This window comes from Lithobates pipiens, unplaced genomic scaffold, assembly GCF_037356315.1.
Source record: "Lithobates pipiens isolate NorthernLeopardFrog02 unplaced genomic scaffold, aLitPip1_a1.2 Scaffold_10, whole genome shotgun sequence".
NCBI classification, from domain to species: domain Eukaryota; kingdom Metazoa; phylum Chordata; class Amphibia; order Anura; family Ranidae; genus Lithobates; species Lithobates pipiens.
The window spans coordinates 220,477,246-220,496,975 of NW_027507686.1; the positions used below are offsets into that span (position 1 = coordinate 220,477,246).

At 44.1% G+C, this 19,730-nt stretch overlaps 1 long non-coding RNA gene across 1 annotated transcript in view; it reads right to left on the minus strand.

Annotated features, from left to right (window-relative positions):
* Positions 1–959: 959 nt before the first annotated feature.
* Positions 960–19,730, minus strand: part of LOC143942367 (uncharacterized) — a 116,151-nt gene continuing 97,380 nt past the window's right edge. Inside the window, exon 3 of the long non-coding RNA XR_013264763.1 lies at positions 960–1,060. This is a non-coding gene — a long non-coding RNA (uncharacterized LOC143942367). The remainder of the gene's footprint in view (positions 1,061–19,730) is intronic.

The following is a 19,730-nucleotide window of genomic DNA, read 5'->3' on the forward strand; positions in this document are numbered from 1 at the left end:
TTTAAAAGGAGAAGTACAGCCAAAGCTCATTGGGTGTACTTCTGCTGTGGATCACAGGAGTGCAGTTTGTTCTGCACTCCTGTGACACGTTTCCAGTGGGTTGAAGCCTGCTGTTGGCTGATGTCACAGAGCCGATCCAGGATGAGGCAAGATCAATAAAGTCGGGATCTGCCTGCAACCCTGGCCCGGCACCTGGCTGGGGGAGGGGGGGTTAGCGAAGAGCACAGAGCGGTGGCTAACAGTCACCAGAACTCTGCTCACAAAGCTTGAAGAACCGAGCAATCAGCGGCCTTTGATCGCTTGTTTCTCAGTCTTAGCCCTTGTACACACGGTCGGAGAATCCGTCGGAATGTGTCCTATCAGTCCGTGTCGTCGGATAATCCGACTGTGTGTGGTATGCATCGGACTGATTCCGTCGGAATATCCGTCAGACCCAATTTTCCAACATGTTGGAAATATTTCCCGACCAACTGGGCCGGTCGGACATATTCCGATCATGTGTAGAGAATTTTGATTGGACCAAGTGCCACGCATGCTCAGATCAAATTCCTACATCAAAGCTATTGGCTACTAGCCTGAATGTAGTCCCATCGTAACGAAATTACGTCATCACGTTCTGAAAGATCGGATTTTTCGCCAACTTTGTCCGACCGTGTGTATGCAACAGTTTTGGACAAGATCCGACGGACAAAATCCGACGGGCAAAATCCGACGGGCAAAATCCGACGGATTTGGTTGTGGAAATCTCCGACCGTGTGTACTAAGAAGCCCACGGGGGACAAATGTTTCCAGGAACAAATCCTCAAAAACAGCAACTGTCCCAGGACACCAGCTGTCACAGTTAGGAAAAAAATCACAATATTCAATAATAAGTTTTGACTGTTTATTTTTTAAAGCCACAATTCTAAAAGATTTTTTGTTGGGGGTAACAAGAAGCAAAGTCAGTCCTCATTTCTGTTGGGGTTTGGATAACACACAGCAATTATAAAACCTGCGCTTTGATTCAACGGAAATCTTCCCCAGCCACTCGCTTTCATTACAGGAGGATGATCTTGGTGTTCTGTAAAGGGAACGGCAATATTCATGATAGGTAGTGCTGTAACTCACATTTAGGTTACAAAATAGCAAAAGGTACACTACTTGATAATTATGTCAATTAAAGCATATGTTAAAGCGATAGTAAAATTCTTTAAAAAAAAACACGCGTTACACTTACCTGCTCTATGCCCCTATCCTCCTCTTTTGAGGCCCCCCTCCCCAGTGCTCCTGGCTCCTCCCACCTGCCAAGTGCCCCCATATTGGGTTGCCACCTTTTCTTCAAGTCAAACCCGAACACTTTGGCGGTGCACAACCTTTTTTTTTTTTTTATAGTATAAATTATACATATATTTTGCTATTAAATAACATTTCTAATCATATGAAGTTAAGAACAAGAGTCCCCCTTTACATCAGAGTCCGCAGCCTTCCCCTTTTACATCTGAATCGGCAGAGTTCCCTTTCACTGTAAGAGGGGACTCTGCAGACTCTGATGTAAGGGGGAACTCTGGGGCCTCTAACATAAGAGATCCTCTGGGAACCCTGATCTAAGGGGGAACACTGAGAACTCTGATGTACAGAGAAGACTCTGATGTAAGGAGGAACACTATGGCCTCTGGTCTAAAAGGGGAAATCTGATGTAAGGGGAGCTGTGAGAACCTTGATTTGACTTAGGCCCCTTTCACACTGGGCAGGGAGATGTGTTGGCGGTAAAGCGCCAATATTTTTTGAGGTGCTTTACCGTCGGATTTGCGGCACTATTTTGTCGATATCGGGGTGGTTTTACCCCCCACTAGTGGCCAAGAAAGGGTTAAAAACCACCGCAAAGCACCTCTGCAGAGATGCTTTGCCAGCGGTATAGCCGCGCTGCCCAATTGATTTCAATGAGCAGGAGCGGTGAAGGAGCGGTATACACACTGCTCCTTCACCACTCCAAAGATGCTGCTAGCAGGACCTTTTTTACCGTCCTGCCAGTGCACCGCTCCAGTGTGAAAGCCCTCGGGGCTTTCACACTGGAGACACAGCAGTGGCTGTTTCAGGTCTGTTTGCAGGCGCTATTTTGTGCGCTGTAGCATCTGCAAAACAACCCAGTGTGAAAGGTAAGTAAGTAGTGTACTTACTCAGAGGCAGGAGAGAGAAGAGGGAGACTTTAGTCACAGACAGGGATGGATGGTGACCTCACTCACCCCTTGGCAGTCACAGACAGGGATGGATGGTGACCTCACTCACCCCTTTCATCCAGATGTATCTGAGACTTCAAATTTTTGGCCTCAACTCACTTTTCTATTCTGAGGCACAGCACCAGGGATTGGAGTGTGAGCAGACACAGAGGGGTGGAGGTGGGGGGGAAGAGGTGCAGATTGCGCTCTCTCTCCTCTCCTGTGTGTGTGTGTGTGTGTGTGTTGGGGGGGTTGTTAGTGCTGGCTTTGAAGCCCAGACGCATGATTCCAAACCCAAACTGTCTGGGTAAATCTGGACAGGTGGCAACCCTACCCCCATAGCAAGCGGCTTTCTATGGGGGCACTCGTGTGTGCTCGCCATGGAGCTAGCCTTGTGTGTCCATAAGGCACACAGAGCACTGTTTGTTAAATTAATATTTTTGGGGAACCCAGAAAGCACAGAGGCCTTTGGGGTAAATGTGCCTGAACTATGGCCCTATATGCGAGTACCGCTCCCTACAGCATCCAGCTTGTTGATACGATCTAACAAAATATTTCCAATTTTATATTTAACAGACCAAAAGGCAGCAAACAAGAGACACTGTTGTACACTTTAAGAGCTCATTCACATGGGGGGGGGGGGGAATTGAAAGCAGGCAGTTAAAACACAGTTTCACCTCCCGACCGCCTACCTAAACTAGGGCATGCAGCAACCCTGGGCTGTACAATAATTGAACAATATGATATTTTCAGTGGCTGTTGTTGCTGCCAAATGTGACCCATTCAAGTGAATATGGCCACGTTGCAGCTGCATGGTGGGTCACCTTTTTAACCACTTCCATACCGGGCCTATTCTGGCACTCCTCTCCTACATGTAAAAATCATAATTTTTTTGCTAGAAAATTACTCAGAACCCCCAAATGTTATATATGTTTTTTTTAGCAGACACCCTAGGGAATAAAATCGTGGTTGTTGCAAAATCTTGCACTGTATTTTCGCAACATCCACTGTTCGCATGTAAGCGTGGGAGGAGCCTGGAAAAAGCCAGCAAGTTGCATGGCTGGAGGAACCAGTGGGAGAAGTCTCGTCTGTTTCGTTTCCTGTATGCATCAGGTGACGTCGAGGCTCTGGGGATGCTCTGTGCAAAATATGAAGGACTGATCGTAAATCCTCGGCCGTTTGTTTGTGTCCTGGCTGTGGGGAATACTTCTTCAAAGTGGAACAGTCTATGTCGCCGAAGGCCTACCACGTAGACTGGGCCACGGCGTGGCTACAGAGGAGTCTGCTACCTATGCTCTTTTGGTGAGGCCTTCCACAGCAGCAATGCCGAATGCCACTAGTATCCCTGAGGGAGATGTCACCACTTCTGCTACCACTACTGTTGGAGGAACCACTCCGGAGCTGATAGACATAAATTCTTCCATCAACACCGATGTCACCATGCCCGCTTTGGAGAAAGTTGAGCGTGCAAAAACTTTCAGCAACCGCAGTGGAAGACCACTCCCAAGTCCGGCCGGACCAAATCGGTGGAAGAAGCTTGCCTCGGAGAAGTCTAACAAAACAGTGAGTAAGACTGTGATTAATTACTTGCCGGCGGAAGAGTTACGGGACTTGGAGTTAGACTGTCTGACACAGGGAATGATGATCTTTTTGAGATGATGTCCCAGGAGTTGCTATGGGCTGGTGGGAATGATGTGGCCGCTACCTGTACAGAGATTTCGGGCTGGCTAGCTCTTAATTTAGGGAGTGGACAGCCACATGCGGAAACCCCGATCACCATTAATGTGACTTTGCCAAAGCCCGTAAACCTGCCCACACTCCAGAGAAACTCTGCCACGCTGGTGCATAGGTCCCCGAATTCATGTATATCCCCGGGGAGCTAAGTGCCCGAGCTTTACCCAGACTTTCTAGGTCTCAGTGCTTCTTAAACAAACGGGTAGCAACTGAGTATGGGTTGGAGTTCCCATATGTGCCCAGAGAGATTATGGATGCGAATGAAGAAAATCGTGAAGCATGGTACGCAGATGACGTCTGGAGCTATCTGAAGGTTCCGAAGCCACTTTGCAATAAAGCTTTTTCCCCTGAGCTGTACGAATGATTTGTTGGTTGTCTGCAGCACTGGAGCTACGGCCAACATATTTATGGGGACAAAGTTGTTATCTGCAGACCAGATAAAGACAGTCCAGTTTACTTTGTTACAACAGTGGACGCGCAAGGAAAAGACTTGACTCTACTGGATCCAAGGTTTTATTGGTAAAGAGAAATTACCTGAACTTTGTACTCCTCCTTTGGATTCGAAAGAGTTTTTTTTTCTCTTTTTCCTTTCTTTTTCCCTTTTTTTTTCTTGAAAAAAAACAACCAAGGACTGTGGGGTAGCTAGATTAGGGTCAGCTCATAAGAAGCGGCGTGTCAAGACTACTTAATGGGTCACAGTACCTGCTTTTAGGGAAAAATGGACTTGCACTTCAGCGACTCTGACCACTAGGTGGTGTGGGCTGGCACAAAAGTTTACTGCTACTGCTTGCTAAGAAAAAAAAATAAAAATAATAAGGAAAGTTTTAAAAGTTTAGAAGAGAGGGTCTCATTGAGAATGGGATGATATCCTGCCTTCTAACAAGTTCAGAGTGTATTTTGTCTCTGGGTTTTCTCTTTCAGGATTCACCAAGACCATCTATCAAAACTGCCGGAGAATGGGTGGTGTAGATAGGCAGGAATTGGGTGGTGTATGTGTACTTTACTTGTGTCAACGGTTTTATATACTGCAATGTTTAAATATGTTTTACATTCCTTTTCCCTTTCCCATTCCTAACCCTAAAGTTCAGGTACTCAAATTTTTCTAGCTTTAGGTGTTTTTTTTATATAGCTAGACGATAGGGACATCGTCTAAATCACCAAGGGGAGTATGTAGCGCTGGCTACTGATGAGCACACGCTATATGTTTTGGAATTTAATGTTACCCTCAAAACCGTAGTTTGGTTTGGGTCTAATTGTTCTAAATTTTTGACCTCAGCATCAGTCTGACTGGACTGCAGGGTGTTCTGCCTGGCCATGGGGGGCGCTGTCACTTTTGGCAGGCATGAAACACAGTCTAGTTGGGTGCATTAAGGTTACTTTCTTTCGGAACCAGTCCAGTGGGAGTGTCGCTCTTGCTCTGATTTCTGGGAGGGGGTACTTAAGGTGCGGATGTCACATGTTTCGGGATTCCGGTCCAGAAGTATATTCTGACTGCATGGTCCTGGTCCTCCTGACCAGCCTCCAGGACATCCATGGCCTGGGGTGTGGATCCACCCGACTTTATGTCTCGGGGCTGGCTAGCCCAAGGCGAGGAAACTGAAAGGAGGATTCAGAGGTGGTCCGTTGCCGTCTCAGTTAGTGGAGAGGCCCAGCAACTGTGAGGTTATCCAGGGGAGGACTCTTCGGGAGAAGGCCACGCAAGGGTTGTCTTCTCAACAAGAGCCTGGAAAAGCTGAAGGACCTAAGTGAATCCAATCTCGTGCGGTATCGCCGGACTGGCTGCAAGATACTGGTACCACACGAGTGTTCTACAAGCAATCAAGTTTCCCTCACGTTTTCTATAGTAAAGTCTGTGGCAGAGACTTATTCCTGACTCAAGCACCCTGCTGGCTGCTAGGCCTGGTGAGAGAAGGACTATCCAATTAGGGTGAGGTTCCAGTTGTGAATGGCTATTCTCTGGATTTATTCAAAGTGAGAGACTGTTTCATACTGAATTTATCATCAAGAGTACCTGGACTTTTCACCTAAACCCTCCGATCCTATGTTGAGAGACTGTGTTAACTGTTTTTTGCAAATACAAATCCCTTTAAGTGGATCTGTCGTCAGTCTCTGCAGTTTTTGGGGCATCTACCTCGGGAAACCCCTAGACGCATACGAGGTGAAGAAGGTAACGATAAGCCCAATAAATTCAGCCGCTCCTTCGGGAGTCAGTGCTACATTCAAATGCGTTTTTTTGGTTTCATGAATTAAAAAATAACATAACAGTACATTTAGCCCAATTTTTTTGTATAATTGCGCCCACTCGGCGAATGGCGCCAAACTTCTGTACTTAAAAATCTCCATAGGCGACACTTTTTAATTTTTTTTTACAGGTTTCCAGTTTAGAGTTACAGAGGAGTTCTAATGCTAGAATTGTTGCACACGCTCTAACATACGTCACATGTGTGGTTTGAATGGCGTTTACATATGTGGGTGGGACTTGCTCGTGCATTTTGCTTCTGAGCAGAGGCGTTTAAAAAAACAAAACTTTTTTTGTTTATTTTAATTTATTTTTTTATTTTTACACTTTCTCTTTCACATTTTTTTGATCACTTTTATTTCTATTGTAAGAAATGTAAACATCCCTTGTAATAGGAATGGTGCATGACAGGTCCTCTTTATGGAGATATCCGGGATCAAAAAGACGCCACATCGCTCCTCCAGGCTGGAAAGCATGAGATCAAAAAAAAAAATTCACGATTTCATGCTTACCAGCCACGATCAAGGCTTTGTTTACTATCGTGGCCCGGACGTAATGTCATAAAGCCGTGTCCGGGCCTCTGACGGTCATAGAGATGACTGGTCACCAGTCATCTCTATGGTCGTCATCCGGCGGTTGCCGATTGTTTCTCTGGGTCCCTGATGGCACGGGAGAGCCCAGAGAAGCTCTGGGTCCCTGATGGCGGCGGGAGGGGGGGCTGTCCCCTCCCATTGCCTGTAAGAACGATCAAGCGGCGGAACTGCCCCTATGATCATTCTTATGGTGCACAGAATCGCTGGCTGAAAACGAGAATATCTGAATGATGCCTGTAGCTGCAGGCATCATTCAGATATTCCCACTGAGAAGTGGTTAAACGCATACCCCCCACCAACCCGCATGGCCCTGGTGGGGTGACATTGGCTCCTGCTAGACCAGTGTAGACTATCTGCTTCTACCTACTTATATTCTTTATATGACCACCCCTCAATACAATACTCTCTAAGAGCTACCACCTGTGTAAATAAGCCCTAACTGGACCTTTCTTTATTTATGACAGTGTCTGAAGGAACGCAGTCTGGGTTTGCTGCACACAAAGCAGTAACATCGGTGTCAGTACCACAGTGCGCTGTCAGTATATCCTCCCAGCTCACGCTCTTCCATTGCCTCTGCCCAGATTAGTTCAATGTCCTGCACTGTTCAGCAGGTCTCTTCAGCAATAAATGGGAGTTAATACAACTGAAATGATCTCATAAAGCAGGCAGGATCAGAAATTATACTGATATATCCAAAGAGACAAACTATAAAATATGTCATCCAATAGAGGCCAATAATTGAATCCAAAGCTATTATTACCAGCAGTTGATAGCTGTCTCTTAGGCTTCTGCTAAATAACTTCATGCCAAGACAGGAGCTATGGAGCACAATTAGGTTAATATGGCCGTTATTGAGTTTGTAAGGGGAATGGAGAGAGGTGATGGGTTCTATGCAGGGGTTAAATACCCAACATGGTCTTATTTTCAAGCTGAATTATTTTTTTTTTTTAAGGTTATTGTCTTCATACAAACACAGACAGTTGAAGGAGATCTTCACTACATCTCAGCACCACAAACCAAAAAACACAATTTAATTAATTTTTAATATTCAACGCAAACTCACCCATCCATCCATGTCACTATTTTTTATTTTGTTGAGAAATCACTTTGAAAAGCAACACCCTAGTATTTCTGTCCATGGCCATCTTGAGCAAGGGCAAATGAGTCATATAGCATTTACTTCCTGGAATCCATCTTCCCTTAGCTCATGCATGCATGCAGGAGAGTGTGCTCAGCTGAGAAAACCTCTCCCCCCTTCCTGAAGACTCCTGGGATGTATGGCATCATTTGCCTAGGCCAGTGATGGGGAACCTTGGCACTCCAGATGTTTTGGAGCTACATTTCTCATGATACTACACTGTAGAGTGCATGAGCATCATGGGAAATATAGTTCCAAAACATCTGGGGTGCCAATAAACCAGGAAGTAACTGAAGAAATGTAGAAAAAAATGTTTAAAACAAGTAAATATCATATACTTTCCTATCTATTTACTAATTCTAGCAGCATGAGGATTAAAAATAATCAATGTTGATTGGGAGAGTTAAGTAGTGCTTTAACTCTGAAAAAAAAAATTTGATTCATGTATGTATGCTTAACCGCACGCAGACTCGCCGCCATCAATATACTGCGGCAGGTCGGCTCGTTCCCGCAAATCGCTGTACGCCGGTCCCTTTAATAGCCCGCTGCACGGCGGGGAAGCTGATGCGCGTGACCGGCGATTGCTGTATGTAGCGGATGACATTTTGGATAAAATGTCATACGCATGTAAATTTAGTTTTTGCCTCAGAACAGTAGGGGTTCTGAGCATTAATTAAGTAGGTGGGCCTTAACACCAGTCTGGCCGGGCTGTGTTTTGAAGTTCTGCCTGACCATGTGAACGGTGAGGTGCACATGACAGGCCAGAACCAGGTCCGGTTGGAGGTTTGGGTATCAGCCTTCTCGGAACCAATCAGTGGGAGTTGCTGAGCAGTCTGGGAAGGGGTACTTAAGGGGTGTAGGTCACGTGTTAGGAAGAGAGGAGTTTGTGAGACCCATGGGGTCTGGTCTGGTTCCAGGACTGGGGGAAGCCCCGTGAGGGGTCCCGGTCACGGGGTGTTCAATACCCTGCAACATGTTCCTGTGGAATGCCCCTGATAGACCTGTCTGGTCTGGGGTAGGGATCCATCTGTTCCCGAGTCTCCGACCCGGCTGGTCCGAGGCGCAGTAACTGAGGGAGGATTCAAGGTGTGCTCTTGGCTTGGAGAGGCACCACAGCTCATGGAAGTGACCGGGGGAGGACTCTTCGGAGGAGGGCCGGCAAGTGGTATCCTGGGAAGTGCCTGGTTACTGAGTTGGGAAGGACATTGAAGAATTCACGCTTTTCTAGTACCATTGAGGATACGGGAAATATTCCGGGTACTGAGGAAAAGGTTCCTGTTCACCTTTAGTTACAACTTGTCCACGTTCACGGGACTGTTTCAAGTTTTTGAGTCAAGGTGCTGACTGCCATGATCTCTAGCTAGAGATCTGTTCAGCCTTGAAGTGCCCAGCTGCGAGTGGCTACTCTCTGGGTGGAATTAGAGACTTTGCTAGACCTGCAGTTCAAGGTGCCTGAGTTCTTCACCTGTACCCTCTGTTCCCTAAGAGACTGTGTTGTCTGGAAGTTATTACTGTAAAATAAGTCCTCCTTCATCTGTGTCAGTGTTTAAGTCGTTGGGTATCAACCCTGGGAACCCCTAGACGTGGAAGAGCAGGCCAAGAGAAGGTAACTGGTAAGCCCAACAATTCAAGGACGCACAGCAAAGGGTTGTGGCCGCTACATGTATAAATGTCACTAGTCCCAAGTAAGTGTCAAAAGTGTCTCCATCTGTCTGCCGCAATGTTGAAGTCCCGCTAAAAAATGCTGATCACCACCATTACTGGTACAAAAAAAAAATGTATAATAAAAATGCCATAAATCTATCCCCTATTTTTAGATGCTATAACTTTTGCTCAAACCAATCAATATGCTCTTATTGCGTTTTGTTTTTACCAAACATATGTAGAAGAATACATATCAGTCTAAACTGATACGGACGTTTGTTTTTTTTGGATATTTATTATAGCAAAAAGTAAAAAATATATATATTTTTTTAAATTGTTGGTCTTTTTTTGTTTACCACGCAAAAAATTAAAACCACAGAGGTGATCAAATACCACCAAAAGAAAGCTCTATTTGTGGGAAAAAAAGACTGTACATTTTGTTTGGGTACAACGTCGCACGATCGCGCAATTGTCAGTTAAAGCGACGCAGTGCCGCAGTCACAGGATACACTTTCATTTTATCAGCACTGTAATAACAATACAAACAATCGTTTTTTTTTGACAATCTAATATAGGCGTATGTGAATAGTCTCCTTTCATGTTGTGAATGCTATCTGTCTGCTGGTCATCTTTTTCCACAACTTCCCGGATTGCCAGCATTCTTGCAGCTTCTTAACCACTTGGAAAATGTACTACCCCCTTTATGACCAGGCCATTTTCTGTGATATGGCATTGCATTAATTTAACTGACATTTGCGTGGACATGAGACACTGTACCCAAATAAAATGTCTGTCCCTTTTTCCCCACAAATAGAACTTTCTTTTGGTGGTATTTGTTATACATTTTTGGCGCTATTAACAAAAAAATTACAATTTTGAATGGGGATAACACCTCCTGTGGAACCCACAGGACCACCTCTTCCTAGCTAAATAAAAGACAGCCCCCCCCCCCACACTGAAGTGTTCTTTTTTTGGTCATGCTCTAGGCCACCTGTGGATTGCAGTTGGTAAGTACTTTGGTATATGCAAGTCTATCCCCCCTACGGCACCGCTCCTCCAGGTTCAGCCTCTCCTGGAGTTGGAAGACCCTGAATGTTGGATGGTAAACCCTCCTGAAACTGGGTGCCCATTGTGCTGGGTAGTGGGCAATGTTGCTTAAACAGCACAAATATTCTACAGGTGTGGTCTTAGTAAGCTCTGTAATGTCTACATTGGCCTCTTCCTTGGAGTTTGCCTGTCTTGTATAGGCAGAGTGTCGCACTGCTCTCCTGGCTTTGTTTTCAGTCTGAGAGTGGTGGTGGATGATGTCACAGAGGGCAGGGAGATGGGGCGGTGCGAAGGAGTAACCACCAGTCACCAAGCATCAGCTTTAACAGTCTTAGAGCCGGCAGGAGGACTTGATTCTCTTCCTCTCACTGCAGTCCTGCCAGTTTTCTCTTATGAGGGGATATATGTGAGACAGCTAGCTCTTCAGCTTGTTCCAAACAAACAGAAGTGAATGGGGAAAAAAAAAGGTTCAGGCACTCACAGAAGACATCACCGGAAGGCAGAAAAACAAAGTGAGAAATGATTTAATGAAAAATCAATTACAAGGCCATTAATTAGTGAGTATGTATGCATTATTTGCAGACAATAAGGAAATTGTCACTGTAAATTCAGTGTGTATGCAATGTCTTATTAAGGAGAATATGTAGTGTTTTTTTAATGTGATCTGAGCTGCGGATGCACATGTGCATACTAGTACATTATGGTTAAAATTTGCGGGGGGGGGGGGGGGCATTTCTTTATTTTGCTAAACAGTGCTTTGAAAAAGTATTCATGCCCCTTGAAATTGACAACCAAAAAGGTAAATGTATTTTATTGGGATTTTATGTGATAGACCAACACAAAGTGGCACATAATTGTGAAATGGAATGGAAATGATAAATGGTTTTCAACATTTTTTTACCAAATAAATATGTGAAAAGTGTGGTGTGAATTTGTATTCAGCCCCCTTTACTCCGATACCCCTAAATAAAATTGAGTGGAACCAATTTCCTTCAGAAATCCCCTAATTAGTAAATAGAGTTCACCTGTTTGTAATTGAATCTCAGTATAAATATAGCTCTTCTGTGAAGCCCTCAGAGGTTTGTTAGAGCACCTTAGCAAACAAAGGCCAAGGAACACACCAGACAGGTCAGGAATAAAGTTGTGGAGAAGTTTAAGGCAGGTTTAGGCTATAAAAAAAATCCCAAACTTTGAACATCTCATGGAGCACTGTTCAATCCATCATATGAAAATGGAAAGAGTATGGCACAACTACAAACCTACCAAGACATGGCCATCCACCTAAACCAACAGGTCGGGCAAGGAGAGCATTCATCAGAGAAGCAGCCAAGAGGCCCATGGTAACTCTGGAGGAGCTGCAGAGATCCACAGCTCAGGTGGGAGAATCTGGCTACATGACAACTATTACTTGTGCACTCCACAAATCTGGCCTTTATGGAAGAGTGTCAAGAAGAAAGTCATTGTTGAAAGAAAGCCATATGTAGTCCCGTTTGCAGTTTGCGAGAAGTCATGTGGGGGACACAGGAAACATGTGGAAGAAGGTGCTCTGGTCAGATGAGACCAAAATGTAACATTTTGGCCTAAAAGCAAAACGCTGTGTGTGGCGGAAACCTAACACTGCGCATCACCCTGAACACACCATCCTCACCGTGAAACATGGTGGTGGCAGCATCATGTTGTGGGGATGTTTTTCTTCAGCAGGGACAGGGAAGCTGGTCAGAGTTGATGGGAAGATGGATGGAGCCAAATACAGGGCAATCTTAGAAGAACACCTGTAATGCTGCGTACACACGACTGGACTTTTCGTTGGACTAGGTCCAATGGTCTTCCTGATGGACTTTCGGTGACGGTCCGACGGACTTTCTGAACGAGCGGACTTGGCCACACACAATCGGACTAAGTCCGTTCGAATTTCCGTTTGTTTTGAACATGTTGACATAAACGAGACTAAACAAGGAAGTTCAATAGCCAGTAGCCAATAGAAGCCCTTGCGTCGTATTTGGCCCGTCGGACTAGCACACAGACGAATGGTTTTTAAGATTTTTAGTCCGTCAGACTTGAGTCCGTCAGATACATTTGAAACATGTTCTATTTCTAGGTCCGTCCGATTTTTTTTTTTTTTAAACGGTCGGACTAGCCCACACATGATCGGATTGTCCGACGGACTGATCCTGTCGGACCTAGTCTGCCGGAAAGCCCAGTCGTGTGTACGCAGCATTAGAGTCTGAAAAAGACTTAAAGCGGTTCTGCACTCATAATAAAACATTTGCCCATTCTGTTGCCTCTAGACCATATATTTGATAATGCCACATGTTTTTTTTTTTTGATTCATCTACCTTTTGTAATCCGTAGTAGTTTATTTTCATCCCCTGCGGCGATGGGCGGTCTCTTGCGGGGATCAGCATCACTTCCTGCTGAAGCCCACACTGTCTCCTGGGATCTCGTCCAAGTAATCCCAGGAGACATTGCGGCTAATGCACCCGACATCTCGCGAGATTTCGGCTAATATAGCCGACATCTCGCGTGATTTCGGCTATTACAGCCGAGATCTCGCGAGATGTCGGGTGCATTAGCCGCAATGTCTCCTGGGATTACTTGGACGAGATCCCAGGAGACAGTGCGGGCTTCAGCAGGAAGTGATGCTGATCCCCGCAAGAGACCGCCCATCGCCGCAGGGGATGAAAATAAACTACTACGGATTACAAAAGGTAGATGAATCAAAAAAAAAAAAACATGTGGCATTATCAAATGTATGGTCTAGAGGCAACAGAATGGGCAAATGCTTTATTATGAGTGCAGAACCGCTTTAAGGCAGAGGTTCACCTTCCAGCAGGGCAATGACCCTAAACATACAGCCAGAGCTACAAAGGAATGGAATCCAATACAATGGAATTTTATATCAAAGCATATTCATGTTTTAGAATGGCCCCGTCAAAGTCCAGACCTAAATCCAAATGAGAATCTGTGGCAAGATTTGAAAACTGCTGTTCACAGACACTCTCCATCCAGCTTGAGCTATTTTTCAAAGAAGAATGGGCAAATTTTTTTCTAGATTTGCAACGCTGGTAGAGACGTTCCCAAAAAGACTTACAGCTGTAATTCCAGTGAAAGGCGGTTCTACAAAGTATTGACTCCGGGGGGCTGAATACAAAATGCACGCCACACTTTTCACATATTTTTTTTTTTTTTTAAATGTTGAAAACCATTTATCATTTTCATTCCACTTCACAATTATGCGCCACTTTGTGTTGGTCTATCACATAAAATCCCAATAAAATACATTTACGTTTTCAGTGGTAACATGACAAAATGTGGAATATAGCAAGGGGTATGAATACTTTTTCAAGGCACTGTACTATTGTATTAAATGTTGATCTCTTAACAATGTTATATTAAAAATGAAAATATGCAGAGCATCGGTTTGAAATTTCAAATTTTGGCCATCCGGGTGTGGAAAGAGGCTTAATACATTCCGGAGAACTTCTACAGTCCCCTTTCGGATATATAAGATGCTTTTGCACAAGTGGTAACAAAGATTTTATACTAGTGCGTTTGAGACACACAGTATAATTACCGCCAATCGCCTCCTGATTAAGTGAGCCGTTGGTCTATGCAACATGTAGGGAATCATCTTCTCATCTGATATCCCTATTTAGACATTCCTCAAAAAGACCTAAATTGATGTAATATGTGAATTTCTCTCTAATAATATAGTATTAAGTATGTTGGGTTAAATGATAAGGTTTCAAACTATATAACAATATATCAATACTTTACATATTTAAATGATGTTATGTAATAAAATGTAAACATTTTTAACAGTGGCATTTGTAACTATTTTCTCTGGCAAGGAAAGGGTTTAGTCCTCCTCCAACAGTCATTTATATATAGATTAGTATATGTGCTAGATCCCAACAGAAGACAGTACTCAATAAATAATTATAAGTCTCTCTGCAGGACATTGTCTATATTACTCTTCAGATCACTGAATTCCTGACCCCCTCCCGTCTTCACTTCAGATGACATAGACATGCCAGAGGGACAGATCCAGCTTTGATATTTCACTGTCCCCATTAGTGAAAAAGAGAGACTGAGATGGCCTTAGGCTGCCATTTCTGTTGCCAAGTTGTGCCAATCCGGAAGACGAGCTCACATATGTCCTGTTATCTCTGCCGTATGTCAAGATGTGGACTTATCCAGGTATGTGCAGAAAGCGAGGAGAGCCCGCTGGGGTTTTTTCAATGTAATTCTGTACCAAAATAGACCTTCCAGATGTAACGTGATTACCTAAATGCCTATAGGTACCAGGAGGAAATGCTGACCTCATCTTAAATAACCAATATAATTCTGGATGCCAGTTCATGTAAAGGAAGGCCTGAAACTGGAAAGAGTGCAAGCTCACCAGACATGAAAATCTAATTGTATAATACAAGAGGTAAAAAATAATAAAGTGGACATGTAGGAATAAGAAAACAGGTAATTTCATTTAAATGTGTAATTTTGTTCTATCGTTTTCAAATCCAAAATATCTAAATTAAGGAAACATGGCCAAGTCCCGACCTTACTTTTCTCTTCAACACTTTATGCAATATAGCTTGGCCAAGGACCGCCCTGCCCTGTGATTGGATAGCAAAGGAGCTGCAATGTGTGCTCTCTTCCATCCTATCAGCAAGCTCTCTGTGAACTGTGCAATAAAGAAAAAATGTGATTGGCTTGCAGCGTTACTTTTCTCTACAAGTATGAACCCTGCCCTGTAGGGGTGGCACACAATCGGTGGTAATATAATTAATATATACATATACAGTCTCTCTCTCTCTCTCTCTCTCTCTCTCTCTCTCTCTCTCTCTCTCTCTCTCTCTCTCTCTCTATATATATATATATATATATATATATATATATAGTGAAGTTTGGGGATACTAGCTCCGCGGGATTAAGTGCATAAACCGTTGTCAGGTGAAACCAAGATATATTTATTTATAATTAAATCAAAAATAAAGCTTTTCTTCAGCATGTAAAAACTGTAAATTAAAGTCCGCTTGTCTTCAGCACAAAATAATACAAAAAGAAAAGCACCTACAGTTCTGTAGATAGGTCTTCACCAAAAAGAGTCCTTGCAGAGATCTTTTTGCAGCCTCCAAAACAGCAAACAGCAAATAGCAAATATAACGGCACAGCCAGCCAGCTCCTCAGACAGGTGTTCATCTCCTTCTCCTCCTCACCACCCCTCTCTGTCTACTTCCTGTCTTTATAGGCTGTCTGTCTTCCTGGAGGTCATTAACCCCCTGTGGTCAGGGAGGGAGGCTCTTTCCCACCCAAATGTCACTTTAGAGCCTCCCAAATTCCGGGTCCCAACTACCTCTCTTAAAATATAGAGAGGACCGCGAATGAGTCGTCTCCCGAAAACTATACCCGGAATCTGTCACCCGTTTTTGGGTGACCCCCTGAGGCCTACCATAGTTTCATAGTTTCATAGTTAGTAAGGTTGAATAAAGACACCAGTCCATCCAGTTCAACCTGAGTGAGTGTCTACAACTGTCCCCATCCCTGTACATTGCACACTCACACCAGTCCCTACCCTCAAGGAGCCCACAATCCAAGGTCCCCATTCATATACTAGGGCCAATTTTTTTTGGACAGAAGCCAATTAACCTCCCTGCATGTCTTTGGATTGTGGGAGGAAACCGGAGTACCCGGAGGAAACCCACGCAGGCACAGGGAGAACATGCAAACTCCAGGCAGGTAGTGTCGCGGTCGGGATTTGAACCAGCGACCCTTCTTACTGCTAGGTGAGAGTGCTAACCACTACACCACTGTGCTGCCCTACCATGATTCCCTTAAAGGGACCACATCCCGAATATAGGCGCCACATAGTACCCGTCCAGGACCCAACCTTGGCGTCCTGTAGAATATATACATATATATATATATATATATATATATATATATATATATATATCGTATTATAGTATCTCACAAAACTGAGTACACCCCTCACATATTTTTTTTTTAATATTTTATATTATCTTTTCATATGACAACACTGAAGAAATGACACTTGTCTACAATGTAAAGTAGTGAGTGTACAGCTTGTATAACAGTGTAAATTTGCTGTAACTTATTATTATTTTGCTTTGTTATTTCCCCCAAAATAACTCAACACACATCCATTAATTAATATCTAAAACCGCTGGCAACAAAAGTGAGTACACCCATAAATGAAAATGTCCAAATTGGGCCCAATTTGCCCCCCCCCCCCCGTGTCATGTGACTCATTAGCATTACAAGGACTCAGGTGTGAATGGGGAGCAGGTGTGTTAAATTTGGTTTTATCTCTCTCGCTTTCTCATACTAGTCACTGGAAATTCAACATGACACCTCATGGCAAAGGACTCTCTGAGGATCTGAAAAAAAGAATTGTTGCTCTACATGAACATGGCCTAGGCTATAAGAAGATTGCCAAGACCCTGAGACTGAGCTGCAGCACGGTGGCCAAGATCATACAGCGGTTTACCAGGACAGCATCCACTCAGAACAGACCTTGCCATGGTCGACCAAAGAAGTTGAGTGCACGTGCTCAGCGTCATATCCAGAGGTTGTCTTTGGGAAATAGATGTATGAGCGCTGCCAGCATCGCTGCAGAGCTTGAAGGGGTGGGGGGGGGGGGGGGGTCAGCCTGTCAGCGCTCAGACCATATGCTGCTTCAAATTGGTCTGCATTGCCGTCGTCCCAGAGGAAAGCCTCTTCTAAAGATGATGCACAAGAAAGCCTACAAACAGTTTGCTGACAAGTACACTAAGGACATGGATAACTGGAACCATGTCCTGTGGTCTGATGACACCAAGATAAACTTATTTAGTTCAGATGGTGTCAAGCGAAGCGTGTGTGACAGCAACCAGGTGAGGAGTACAAAGACAAGTGTGTCTTGCCTACAGATAAGCACTGTGGTGGGAGCATCATGGTCTGGGGCTGCATGAGTGCTGCCAGCACTGGGGAGCCACAGTTCATTGAGGGAACCATAAATGCCAACATGTACTGTGACATGCTGAAGCAGAGCATGATCCCCTCCCTTAGGAGATGTGTCCACAGGGCAGTATTCCAGCATAACGACCCCAAGCACACCTCCAAGATGACCACTGAGTTGCTTAAGAAGCTACGAGTAAAGGTGATGGACTGGCCAAGTATTTCCCCAGACATAAACCCTATTGAGCATCTGTGGGTCCTCCTCAAATGGAAGGTCTCTAACATCCAACAGCTCCGTGATGTTGTCATGGAGGAGTGGAAGAGACTCCAGTGGCAACCTGTGAAGCTCTGGTGAACGCCATATCCAAGAGAGTTAAGGCAATGCTGGAAAATAATGGTGGCCACACAAAATATTGACACTTTGGGCCCAATTTGGACATTTTCACTTAGGGGTGTACTCACTTTTGTTGCCAGCGGTTTAGACATTAATGGCTGTGTGTTGAGTTATTTACATTGTAGCAAAGTGTCATTTCTTCAGTGTTGTCACATGAATAGATAGAATAAAATATTTACAAAAATGTGAGCGGTGTACTCACTTTTGTGAGATACTGTATATATATGTGTGTGTTTTTTAAATATAGCTAATATTTAAAATACATTTAAAAACCTCTTTAGTGAATATATAGCTTGGTTGGAATGTAATATTTTATCTGCCTACACTTATGCTTTAGATTACCCTGCTAATAAAAAAATAACAAAATTGGATGATAAAAAGAGATCTTGTGGATAGCTTAACAATCTGCTTAGATATAATAAAAAAATATCTAATTATAAAACGTAATATTTCACTGACTTTATTCAATCATATGAAAGGCTGAAAACTACGTTTTACACACAATTCTGTCTTAATAGACAATCAAAGTAATATTCAATTCTAGTTTAAAAAAAAAATTCTATGTAAGTACAGTATCTATTCTTCAGGCTGGGTTCCAGTGGCAGCTGGTGACGTTTTAGGATGGGGGGGGGGGGCGCTTCCTTTTTGACCCCTCACACTTCTCATAAGCCCCACCCCTTATATATTCCACTTGCTTCCATCCATAGTGTTAGGAGTATACAGCTCAGCATCACAGGACAGATTATACAGCCCCAGAATCACAGGACTGTGTATACAGCCCCAACATCACAGGACAGTGTATACAGATCAGTCTCACAGTTCAGGGTATACAGCTCAGCCTCACAGATCAGGGTATACAGCTCAGCCTCACAGATCAGGGTATACAGCTCAGCCTCACAGATCAGTGTATACAGCTCCACATTACAGATCAGGGTATATAGCTCAGCATTATATATCAAGTTATATAGCTCAGCCTCACAGATCAGGATATGCAGGTATACTTCACCTGTCCTGTATGCAGGTAGCTATATACATCCACCTTCCTTCCTGTATATAGAGACCTTCCTCCAGTGGCATCAAGAGGGAGGCTTAAGGGGGCTGGAGCACCGAGTAGGCCCCCAAAAAGCCCAGGGTTTCAGGCATTCACAAATGTATTATTAGTCCCGAGCCTGAGCAGGGACCGATCTGACTCGGAGCGCTGCCGAGTGACATAGAAGGTCCCACCTTCTGGAGCCTGCACCACCTATGAGCAACTGTGAACGTGCTCCTGTGAGTGCACACATTATTTTGTGCATGTGTGCTAGCGTATTTGTGAATATTTATTCACCTGTGCACAATTCTTTTAGCCAAGTTATGCAGTCCGTGCGCCCAACATGTCACAGCAGTTTTCTTACAGCAGGGTACATGACCACAACTAACGTGTACTGCTCGTTCTTAACTAATGTAAGTGGGGAGGAATAAAAGGTTTGGGAGCTCATGGAGAACATTACAAGGAGGCAGAAAGTAGGAAACAATCTCATGAAAAATAGGTTACAGGGCCATTAAGTATTGGATGTATATGGACTATGTTTGGAGAATGAGGATATAATTTAGTGGTCACTTTAAAGTTATAGTAACTGCAGTGCTCCATTAAACATTACATGGTATTTGCAGCTATGGGATAACTTTGCTGCAGAAAGGTGAGCTCCAGACCTTCTCTTGTGATTGCCTCATGTGGCTTCGATCACATGACTTCTGCCAAATGTTCCTGGGGGGCTGGCTATCTGGCAGAGCTCATCTATGCTTC